The 10,375-nt window shown below is 40.5% G+C and overlaps 1 pseudogene; it reads left to right on the top strand.

The window, feature by feature from the left end:
* Positions 1 to 8,131: 8,131 nt before the first annotated feature.
* Positions 8,132 to 9,177, top strand: LOC103704012 (annotated as a pseudogene).
* The last annotated feature ends 1,198 nt before the right edge of the window (positions 9,178 to 10,375 follow it).

Consider the following 10,375-nt stretch of genomic DNA (forward strand, 5'->3'; position numbering starts at 1 on the left):
TTCAGGGTTTACAATAAAACTCGATTTTTCTAAGTCAATCAACCAAAATTTTCATCGATTATTTTTCGGGCTCATAATCAATCTAGTTGATTTTTTAGGCTAATCAACCGAAATCTACTTTGAGCCTATCCTAGGCTCAACATAATCAAATTCAAAATTTGGACGGTCCTCTCTTCCAAGTTCTAATTTTAAAAATTTATTATAGCAAATGATAGAAAAAATTAAATGTTATTGTAATAAATACAGCTCCAAGACAATAAATACAAAAAATAATAATAGAAATACACTAGGTTGGTTGACTTGAATGCTTTTTAAAGATAATAAATACAAAAACAATAAATGGAGCAACACAAGGTTGGTTGGCATGAATGGTTATTGAATGCACTTTATCAACTCTCTGAAGTTGAGGATGTAAACTTTCAGCTCACAATGAAAGCTCTAATTAATAATTTGCTCGATGAAGCTCTCTCTCTTTTCTCTTGTTCTTAGTAGATTTTTTTGTGGTGCTTAAGCTCTCTTATTTTTTTTGATATTTTCATGCATTCATATTTTTTTTGGAAAGGTTGAAATATTTTTCTAGTCGTTGGATAGTTGATAGAGCCATTGGAAGATGAAAATAGATATTTAGACTCGCTGAAATCTAGCCGTTATATTTGTTAGGAGTAGAGGGATCGAAAAAATTGGTGAGTTATGGAGGGTTTAAAGTTTAGGATTTAGGATTTAGAATTTAGGATTTAGAGTTTAATGTTTAGGATTTAGGATTTAGGGTTTAGGGATTTAGAGTTTAAGGTTTAGGAGGTTTAGGGTTTAGGGATTCAAGGTTCAGGGTTCAAAGATTCAGGAATTTTAGGATTAGGGGCTAGGGGCTAGGGGTTTAGGGGGTTAGGTGTTAGGGGTTTAGGGGATTAGGGTTTCGGGATTAGGGCTTTAGGGCTTCGGGCTTAGGGCTTTAGGGCTTTAGGAATTAGGAATTTAGGATTTTAGGGTTTATAGTTTTAGGGTTTAGGATTTAGAGCTTAGGGTTTAGGATTCAGAATTTAGGGTTTAGAATTTTAGGGCTTTTAGGATTTTAGAGTTTAGGATTTAGGGTTTAGGCTTTAGGGTTTAGGGTTTTAGGATTTTTGAGTTTTAGATTTATGGTTTAGGGTTTTAGAATTTTGGGTTTTAGGATTTAGGATTTAGGGTTTAGGGACTAAGATTTAGGGGTTTAGGGATTAGAGGTTCAGGAGTTTAGAGGTTAGGGGTTAGGGGTTAAGGGTTTAGGGGTTAGGGTTTTGAGTTTTGGGCTTAGGAATTAGGGCTTTGGGCTTAAGGTTTAGGGTTTAGGGTTTTAGGATTTAGGGTTTAGGGATTAGGAGTTTAGGGGTTTAGGAGTTTATGGTTTAGGGGTTTAGGGGTTAGGGGTTTAGGGGTTAGGGGCTTAGGGCTTAGGGGTTTAGGGTTAGGGGTTCAGGGGTTTAGGGTTTGGGATTTGGGGTTTAGGGTTTAGGATTTAGGGTTTTGAGTTTTAGGGTTTAGTATTTTAAGGTTTAGGGTTTTAGGGTTTTAGGATTTTAGGGTTTAGGATTTTAAGGTTTAGGATTTAGGGTCTAAGGTTTGAGGGTTTTATGGTTTAGGATTTTAGGGTTTTAGGGTTTAAGGTTTTAGGATTTAGGGTTTTAGGGTTTAGGATTTAGGGTTTAGGTTTTAGGAGTTAGGGGTTTAGGTTTTAGAGTTTTGGTTTTAGGATTTTATAGCCCGAACCGTACCGGTGAGCTACCGATACGGCTCGGAATGGGCGGAACCGTCTGGTTTGGGATGGTTCCGCCGACTATGGTTGTGACCTATGCAATGACTATATATCTATGTTAGTCACTACTGTAGGAGTTTGCAAGCTTTGAAATCAGATTTGTCAGATTTTACCTCAATGTGGTTGTTCTGTTTTCTTTCCCCTACATTATATTTTAAGGCATATTGCATATAAGGCTGAAACCTGTACACACGCATATATGAACTTCGAAATGCTAATAAGAAAGGAATAATGTGGGAAAGAGCTCTAACAAGGGCAAACAATAATGACCACATCATGGTATTTACTTAAACTAAATGTGCGGTCTGTTTTTTTGAAGTATGAACTGACTTTTTATAACATGTTCGATAGAATTATAAAAGATATATAAAATTTAAATACAAGTGTCCAGATGAAATGCACCGACATCCTCAAACATGAAAAGCTCCAGTATCTTTTATATTTTGTATAATCATCTACGGAATGTAAGTAAGGATAAAGTTGATGAGTTGGTAGTTCAGTAGCCGCTGCAACTTCATAGCAGGGCAAATAATGCTTGAATTATAACAATGAAGCACGTGTAGGCAAATTATGTCAGGGGTGGAGGGCATCAGGCATTCTTGCAAAAGATGCATGTAATTATTGCCAGCTTTGCCATCCTAGATCTTTCTATTTTCAAAAATTGGAAGTTTGAGGTTGCCGGTCGCTTGTCCATAGCCATGCAAGTTGTTAACCTTGTGTGTAATGCATTTGTTAATTAGGTATTGGAGGAGGCTTAGACTAACTTGCTGCTTCTTCCATTGAACGGGATGCAGCATCCTTAACTGGAGCTATGATTTCTAAAGATGCAACCTTCTTCCGTCAACATTTCAGTTGGGCTCTTGCTGATATAGTTCGCCACTAGATGATTAAGGCTGTTGGATGGAATGAAGCACTAGGTCAGCATGATCATCAAGTTATTGTGGTGAAAGGATAAAAGAGGGAAATGCACCTGCCACCTGCACCTTCTACACCTGTCTTGCAGAAAGTCCTAAGTGACCGTTGGGTGAAAGCAATATTTTACATTGTGCTGCATGATGTAAGATGAGATCCCATATTGATGCTCAGGTTGTATTGGAGTTCCTTTACAATCTTTGTGACAGCTGCAGAGCGTGCACTGCATCACTTTTTTGTCTACTGCTTAGGGGCACTCTACCCTTGTATCATTTGTACTTAGGCATGTTGCTGTCATGTAGTAAGCTATTGAGAAAATATAGGAAATCCAACTCTCAGTGATTACAAAAATGAAAAAATTTCTTTTTGTGCACCTTAACTGTATGGACAACCATAGGTAGACGATCAAGCTCTCTGATATAGATAGAAGGTGCTCATTTTTTTATCTGATATGATTGGAAGATTAAAGTAAGGGAGCTGTAAACTTGGTTGGCAAAATAATTTGAAAGGATATTTGCTGATCTATTCCCTGACATCATGTTAACCCATGTGGGACTTACATTCGAAGCTTTGAAGTTGAGAGGCAGCAGTATTGGCTGTTATCATACCTTCTAGATTATGATTAGGCGTCCAGTGTCTATAGAACAAAGGAGGAAATAGATAATTCTAATGCATTTCTTACCATTCTAATAGTATCAGCAATAATTTCATCCAATTGCCTTGTCAGCCTTGTCAAGGGTGGGGAACCAATCCAAAGAAATTATGATGGTTCTTGGATATACTATTTCGGTATATAAGAAGAAACCATATAAAAAGAAAAACTCTTTCCTCTGAAGATTTGATTTTTGTAATATCTCCACTATTAAGCTTTTTTTCAAAATTTTAAACTTAAGCTTGGATCAATTAGGAAGCAATGTGAAGAAATCGTGAATTGGGTTGTGAATGGAGAAATAGAATGCAGAAATCTCCGATAAACCAGGATATGAACATAGTGTTTGATACTAACCCTCAAAAGTTTATCTCCGATAAACCAGGATATGAACATAGTGTTCCCGTCGGGTATGATACCCCGTTTTAGCAAAAAAAAAAAAAAAAAAAAAAAGGTTTATCTCCAATTTTCTTCACTTATATTAAATTCTAATGCATATCCTATAACCTTTGGAAAAAAATCTAATTATGCATGCTATACAATTATTTCTAATTTATCATTATGTTTGCAAAAATTATATCTTTTAAGTTATCTTACCCATCTGTATGTAGTGTCAAGTCCATAAAATGCAAAATCAATGGTTCATAATATTTTATTGCTGGTTCTGCGTTGAGTCCAAATCTCACAGGAGCACGTGGTAAAGCAAATACCGACCCTGGAAACCAGATCTCACTGCGCCGAGTCTTTTATTTTTATTTTTTTGGTTCAGGAGTCTTTTATTTCATCCATCCCTCCGTGTCCGACCCGCCCTCCAACATTCAAAAACCAAAGAACCCTGGAGCGCGAGGACCGCCGCACCATCGGCCTCATCCTCCTCCACGGCGAGGAGGTCGTCTACATGACCATCGAGTCCCCCTTCCCCCAGACGAGTCCCACGCCAAGGCCCATGCCACCTCTGTCGCTCTCTTAGGCCCTAGCATCGGCCTCGCCGCCGGCCACGGCATCCCCCCGCTCCCCTCGTCCAGGCCTTCCAGGTCTCGTCGGCCCCATCCGCGATGTCGGTGTCCCTGCCCCGACATGATGTAGCCCTAGATCTCCCGGCCCCTCGTGCCGCAGCAATCTGCCTTGCCTGTCTCTTACCCGCAGGTCGTCCGCCCCACCAGGTGCTCGGCTTTCCTGCCCCCATGGCCGCCCGCCCTCCCGTGTCCCCCGGCGCAGTTCGCCGCCAGGCCCCATGCCCCCGCCCTAGATCGGGCAGCCCCCTATGGGCCCGCCCACCCTCTCAGATGATGTGCGGCCTCCCACCACCGCAGAGTCCCGGGATGCCGACTCCTCTATCCCCCAGGGCTAGGATGCCTCCACCGCTGCTACCTGGTGGAATGGTCCCAGTGTTTTCCCCGCCGAGGACCTGGGGGAGGGCACCACCGGTCCACCACCGCCAAACCTACAGCAGCAGCAACAACCTCAGAACCACCAGCCAGCAGCAGTAGAGATTATCAGGGTACGCACTCTCCTTTCCTTCCATTCGTCTCTTTTCTTTGTTTTTTTTTTCTATTTCTTTTTTTCTTTGGCAAGATGATCATCTGTGATGATTGCTCCGGGTAAGTTTGCTTAGGTTAGAGTGATTAGAGTGGGCTAGAGATTCTTCACTCTTGTAACATTGATTTTGATTATCAAGATATTTATGAATAAACATTCTAGATTTGTATTAGGGGGTTTAGGATTTAGGGTTTGGAGTTTGGGATTGGGGGTTGGGTTTTAGTGTTTGGGGTTTGAAATTTGGGATTTAGGATTTAGGGTTTAAGGGTTTAGAGCTTAGGATTTAGGAATTAGGATTTAAGGGTTAATGGTTTAGGATTACAGGTTAAGAAATTAGGGTTTAAGGTTTAGGTTTTAAGGGTTTAGGATTTTAAGGGTTTAGCATTAGGATTTCAGGAGCATAGGGTTTAGGATTTGGGGGTTTGGGTTTTTAGGACTTAGGGTTTAGGTTTTTAGGGTTTAGGGTTTAGGCTTTTAGGCTTTTAGGCTTTAGAGTTTAGAGCTTTAGGATTTTAGGGGTTTGGTGTTTGGGTTCTGGATTTCTAGGTTTGGAGGTTTGCGGGTCTAGGGGTTTGGGGGTTTTAGGGTTTTAAGGTTTTAGAGATTTTGGAGGTTAAGGTTTTTGGGTTTTAGCTCTTTCTTTAAGAATTTTGAATTGTTAATTTTTACCTAATTTTTTAGGTTTCTTGATTTTGGTTTGCTTTGTCGGATGGAGAAGAACATAAGCTTGCTATGCTTGCCTCCATAATGCACATAGTAAATGGAGACTGGGGTGCGCTTGTTTATGGTTTGACTGAGATGGATATTGTTAGGCCCGAAATCAATCTACATTAAAAATGGGTACTCCATTCATTACCAATTTTCTTTTTCATCTTTGTAACCGAACGTCTTAGCAAGGTGCCTAAAAGAAGGCTAGTTTGTTGAAGCGTGTGCTTACATGTGACATGTAGTAAGTGGTATGTTAAAAGAGGGACAAATTAAAGAACAAAAGAAATGACCTAAATGGGGAACTATAATATTAAACTACAAACATCTAAGAGGGAGAAAAAAAAAACCCTAAGAGAAGTGCTACAAGATAAAAGAACTGAATACAAAGTCTGCCCTTTTTTATGCATTCATTGAGATCACCGTGTGTTTTGATAGAGAAGTCGACATAAAGCTTTAAAATTGGCTTATTTTTTCCTTGCACACATTTATAGGAATCTTAGCAGCAAGAGAAATACAATTGAGCTTTCTAATTACTTCTGATTATATCACCAATACATTGCATAACTAACCAGTTGGGCAAAATTATCTTTTACAGAGTGTTCTTTAATTAGTGCTGCAATTTGTAGCTGGTGTTGATGGGAAAAGGCTTGGAAGATGATGATGAAATGTCTTTGTTGGCATCAGCTCTTATAAAACACAATTTCTCTGTTAAATTGATTATAGCTTGCTTATGAAGTTCGATTACTGATCATTAACTATATGATCCGAGGATGTCTTAATTTTATGTAGTAATGATGGTTAAAAGGTTTTTGGTGAGGACTCCTGAAGACCTTGTGGAAGACTCCTGGAAAAATAAGAAAATTATTAAATTTAAATTTCAATAAGGTACCGTACAAAGTGTGACAACTTTTGGAGGAACAAACAATATGATATAGGCTAAATTCAGCACGAAGATCGGCCATAGTAGTGTACTCCAGATAATAATGCAAACAAAAAGTTCTGGAAATGATCTGCATCATACTATACTTTATTTTTCCATTCCTCTGTAGTTTTTTATGAAAATATATGCTCAATGTGTTTTCTTGCCTTTGCTTAAATAATGTCTCAGGATTTGGAAGAGGCCTTGGATGAGGTAGTCTTCAATGATGGAATACCTGACATCAAGTTTAGTAGGGTGAGTATTTGACCTATATGTTACTTGTATAAGTTGTTTAAATTTTCTTAGTAACAAAATAGTTTCAACCCTTTTCTTCTCTTCTTCTACGGTGTCATAGGTCATGACACTGTGTTATTTTATCATTCATGTGGTGTCATGTGAATTATTATTGTTATGTTAGGAAGGAATGTCACCTAAGGTCTTGTCTCCATATTGATCAAGGTTCTGAAAGTGCATTTATCAGGACATTAGATTCTGGACTGGAATCATGAATTGGACTAAAACAGCATGACACTATTGTAGGTTCTTTTAGTTAACACTGGAAGCTAAAAGAAGCAAGAATATATGGCATAGCTCGCTTGTTCAGATCAAACATGGATTGGAATATTAGAGTGATAAGGATGATAACATCCTTGAAAAGTTTTACAGCACCAAACATCCAAATATAAGACACCACCATAACATGTGTGCTACTTCTACGCTTACCATCTAATACAGTTTCCTTTTCACCAAACATCATGCTTTTTTTTTGAAATTTTACCTTTAGAATTAAAATTTTGTTTTTTAATCTGTTTTTATTGAAACCTATTTTACATGAAATGAAACAGAAATACTTTGGCTTGAGGAACAACCGACACATGGCCCAAAACCAAAATTTATACCTTGAATTTCATTTCATGTGCCTGTTTTGGTAACACTAGGTTTTAACCATCATACCTAATTATTCTTGTAAAACTCAAATTTGTTGCTACTTTAACAAACATCTAGAAATAGCATGCACTATTTGGTTTTTTGGGATATCAAATTCAAAGATTAGTGCACCTGTAAGGCTGTAACAATAAATAAAAGTTGGGCCTTGAAGCCAATCATCGGTGAAGGCTTATTACCATAGAAAACATCCTCATCTATGCACAAGCAGCTCTTATACTTGTCATTGCTTTTGCCCACATGAAAACTTTTCATCAATATACAGATTCAATAGCCTTTTTCTGATTACCCACCTAATAAGTTCATTTGGCTTTTTGATTATAACTACTTTCCACATCCACAAAAATCATTTGCAGCCTTTTCTTTCTACGAGTATTATATTCATCATTTACCGGAAATAATTATATGAATGGTTGCACCTTCTTGGCGTGTTGTTAAATTGGTATTCTGAGTTGACATTACTTGTTTTTTTATATCTATTTCGAACAAAAAACAAAACAAATGAATATAATTCTTTTTAAACAAAAAAATGAATATATATTTTTTTAAATAAAAAAATGAATATAATTTTTTTAAACAAAAAATGAATATAATTTTTTTAAACAGGTACAATTCTAAACTCTAAAATTCTAAATCCTAAAATTTTAAATTTTAAATCCTAAATTCTAAATTCTGAATTTTAAATTTTGAATTTTGAACCCGAGAGCGCTCAGACATTCAAAAACCTGCTGAAACTAAGCTGATTCAATTTCTTTCATCCATCCCTCCGAGTCCGACTCTCCCTCCCGACATTCAAAAACCCAAAAACCCTGGCGGAACGAGAGAGACGATCCAAGATGTCGATGTCGAAGGGTTCGAAGATGCTGCAGTACGTCAACTAGCGGATGCGGGTGACGATCCAGGACGGCCGGCAGCTGGTGGGCAAGTTCATGGCCTTCGACCGCCACATGAACCTCGTCCTCGGCGACTGCGAGGAGTTCCGGAAGCTGCCCCCTCTTCATCCGGGCCCAACGCCAAGAAAGGAGGAGAGGAGTGCGAGGACCGCCGCACCCTTGGCCTCGTCCTCCTCCGCGGCGAGGAGGTCGTCTCCCTGATCGTCGAGGGCCGCTCTCCCCCGGACGAGTCCCGCGCCAAGACCCACGCCGCCTCCACCGCCCTCGCAGGCCTCGGAATCGGCCGCGGCGCCGGCCGCAGCGTCCCCACCGCCCTCCTCGTTCAGGCCCAGCCAGGTCTTGCCAGCCCCGTCCGCGGGGTCGGTGGCCCAGCCCCTGGCATGATGCAGCCCCAGATCTCCCGGCCCCCCGTGCCGCAGCTCTCTGCCCCGCCCGTCTCCTACCCGTAGGACGTCTGCCCCCTCAGGTGCGCGGCTTCCCGTCTCTCGTGGCCCCGCCCGCGACCTCCCGTGGCCCCCGCCCGCGCCCTTCCCCGTGCCCCCACCCCAGTTCGGGAAGCGCCTTGTGGGCCTGCAACCCCCTCAGATGATGCACGGCCCCCCACCACTGCAGAGGCCCGGGATGGGGGGCTCCTCCACCCGCCAGGCGCGGGATTCCTCCGCCGCCACCGCCTGGTGGAGCGGTCCCGGTGTTTGCCCCGCCGAGACCTTGGATGCCGCCCCCACCGCTGCCAAACCTGCAGCGGCAGCTGCAACCTCCTCACAACCTGCTGCAGCCACAGCAGTAGGGGTTATCAGGGTACGCACTCTCATTTTCTTCCCTTTTTTTTTATTTTTTTATTTCTGTTTCTTTATTTATCGGTCAAATAAGATCATCTATGATGATTGCTCTGTGTAATTTTGCATATGTCAGAGTGATTGCATATGATGATTGCTCTGTGTAATTTTGCATGTGTAATTTTGCATATGTTAGATAATCAATTAAAACCTCTTTTCTCAGCCCATTTATAGATTGTCCAAGACACACATTAGCCGTATATATGAAAGACTGTTAAATGCATTATTATAATGCATCAAAATTTGACTAGTGATTCCAACATTAGCATAACAAAAACAGAACAAATTCTTGGTGCTTCTTTGGAAAAAAGTTTTGATTTTGTTTTCTTGCTAATGATGGGCATTAAGACTTTTATTTGAAATATAAAAAATAGGCTTTAGTTTTGCACATATTAGAATTATACATGACTTACATTTTAGAATATTTTTGCTTGGCATAAATCATGCATACTTCTGATCAGAAAGAAACTAATTTGATGAACATGGCAAGCAAAGAATGTAGCAACGCACATGCATGTGTGTGATTACCATGGGCAAAATTTGCATAATAATGCTTTTAGAGAAAAGGTTACCTGGAAGAAATAGAATTAGAAAAAATTTTCAGAAAAAAAGAGCAAAGTCCTATTTAGATTCTGCAAAGTAACTATTAATTGTGCTCCATAATAATGTAAGCATCCACAGTTAAGGATTGCCGAACTAGTATGGAGTGTTACATCGATTGGTGCCCGGACCGGTTCGGACCAGACCAAACCGATCGCCAAATATGCCACAGCACGGCACGCTGTGGCCAAACATGCCACAACGCGCGCGGCGCGCCGTGGCAAATCTAATCGGACTTGGTGGGAACCGATTGGTTCGCACCGAGTCCTAGCTGAATTGAACGGGGCTGGAACCATTTTCTATACCCGAACTAATCCGATCAGAGGCCAGACCGATTCGGTATGGGCTGAACCGGCTGGTGCAGACCGGTTCAGCAGTTTTTTTGTCCACAGTCCATAGATAGAGTGACCCTCAAACAAAGATAAGGGATGATGGAAATGGAAGTCATGCATGGCTAACTCAAGTCATCCAAAAGACTGCACAGATGTTTAGGTTTAGGTTTAGGGTTTGTTTAGGGGGTTTAGGGTTTAGGTTTAGGGTTTAGGTTTAGGTTAAGGTTAGGGTTTAGGGTTTAGGTTTAGGTTT

This window comes from Phoenix dactylifera, chromosome 5 (assembly GCF_009389715.1).
Source record: "Phoenix dactylifera cultivar Barhee BC4 chromosome 5, palm_55x_up_171113_PBpolish2nd_filt_p, whole genome shotgun sequence".
Taxonomy (NCBI): Eukaryota; Viridiplantae; Streptophyta; class Magnoliopsida; order Arecales; family Arecaceae; genus Phoenix; species Phoenix dactylifera.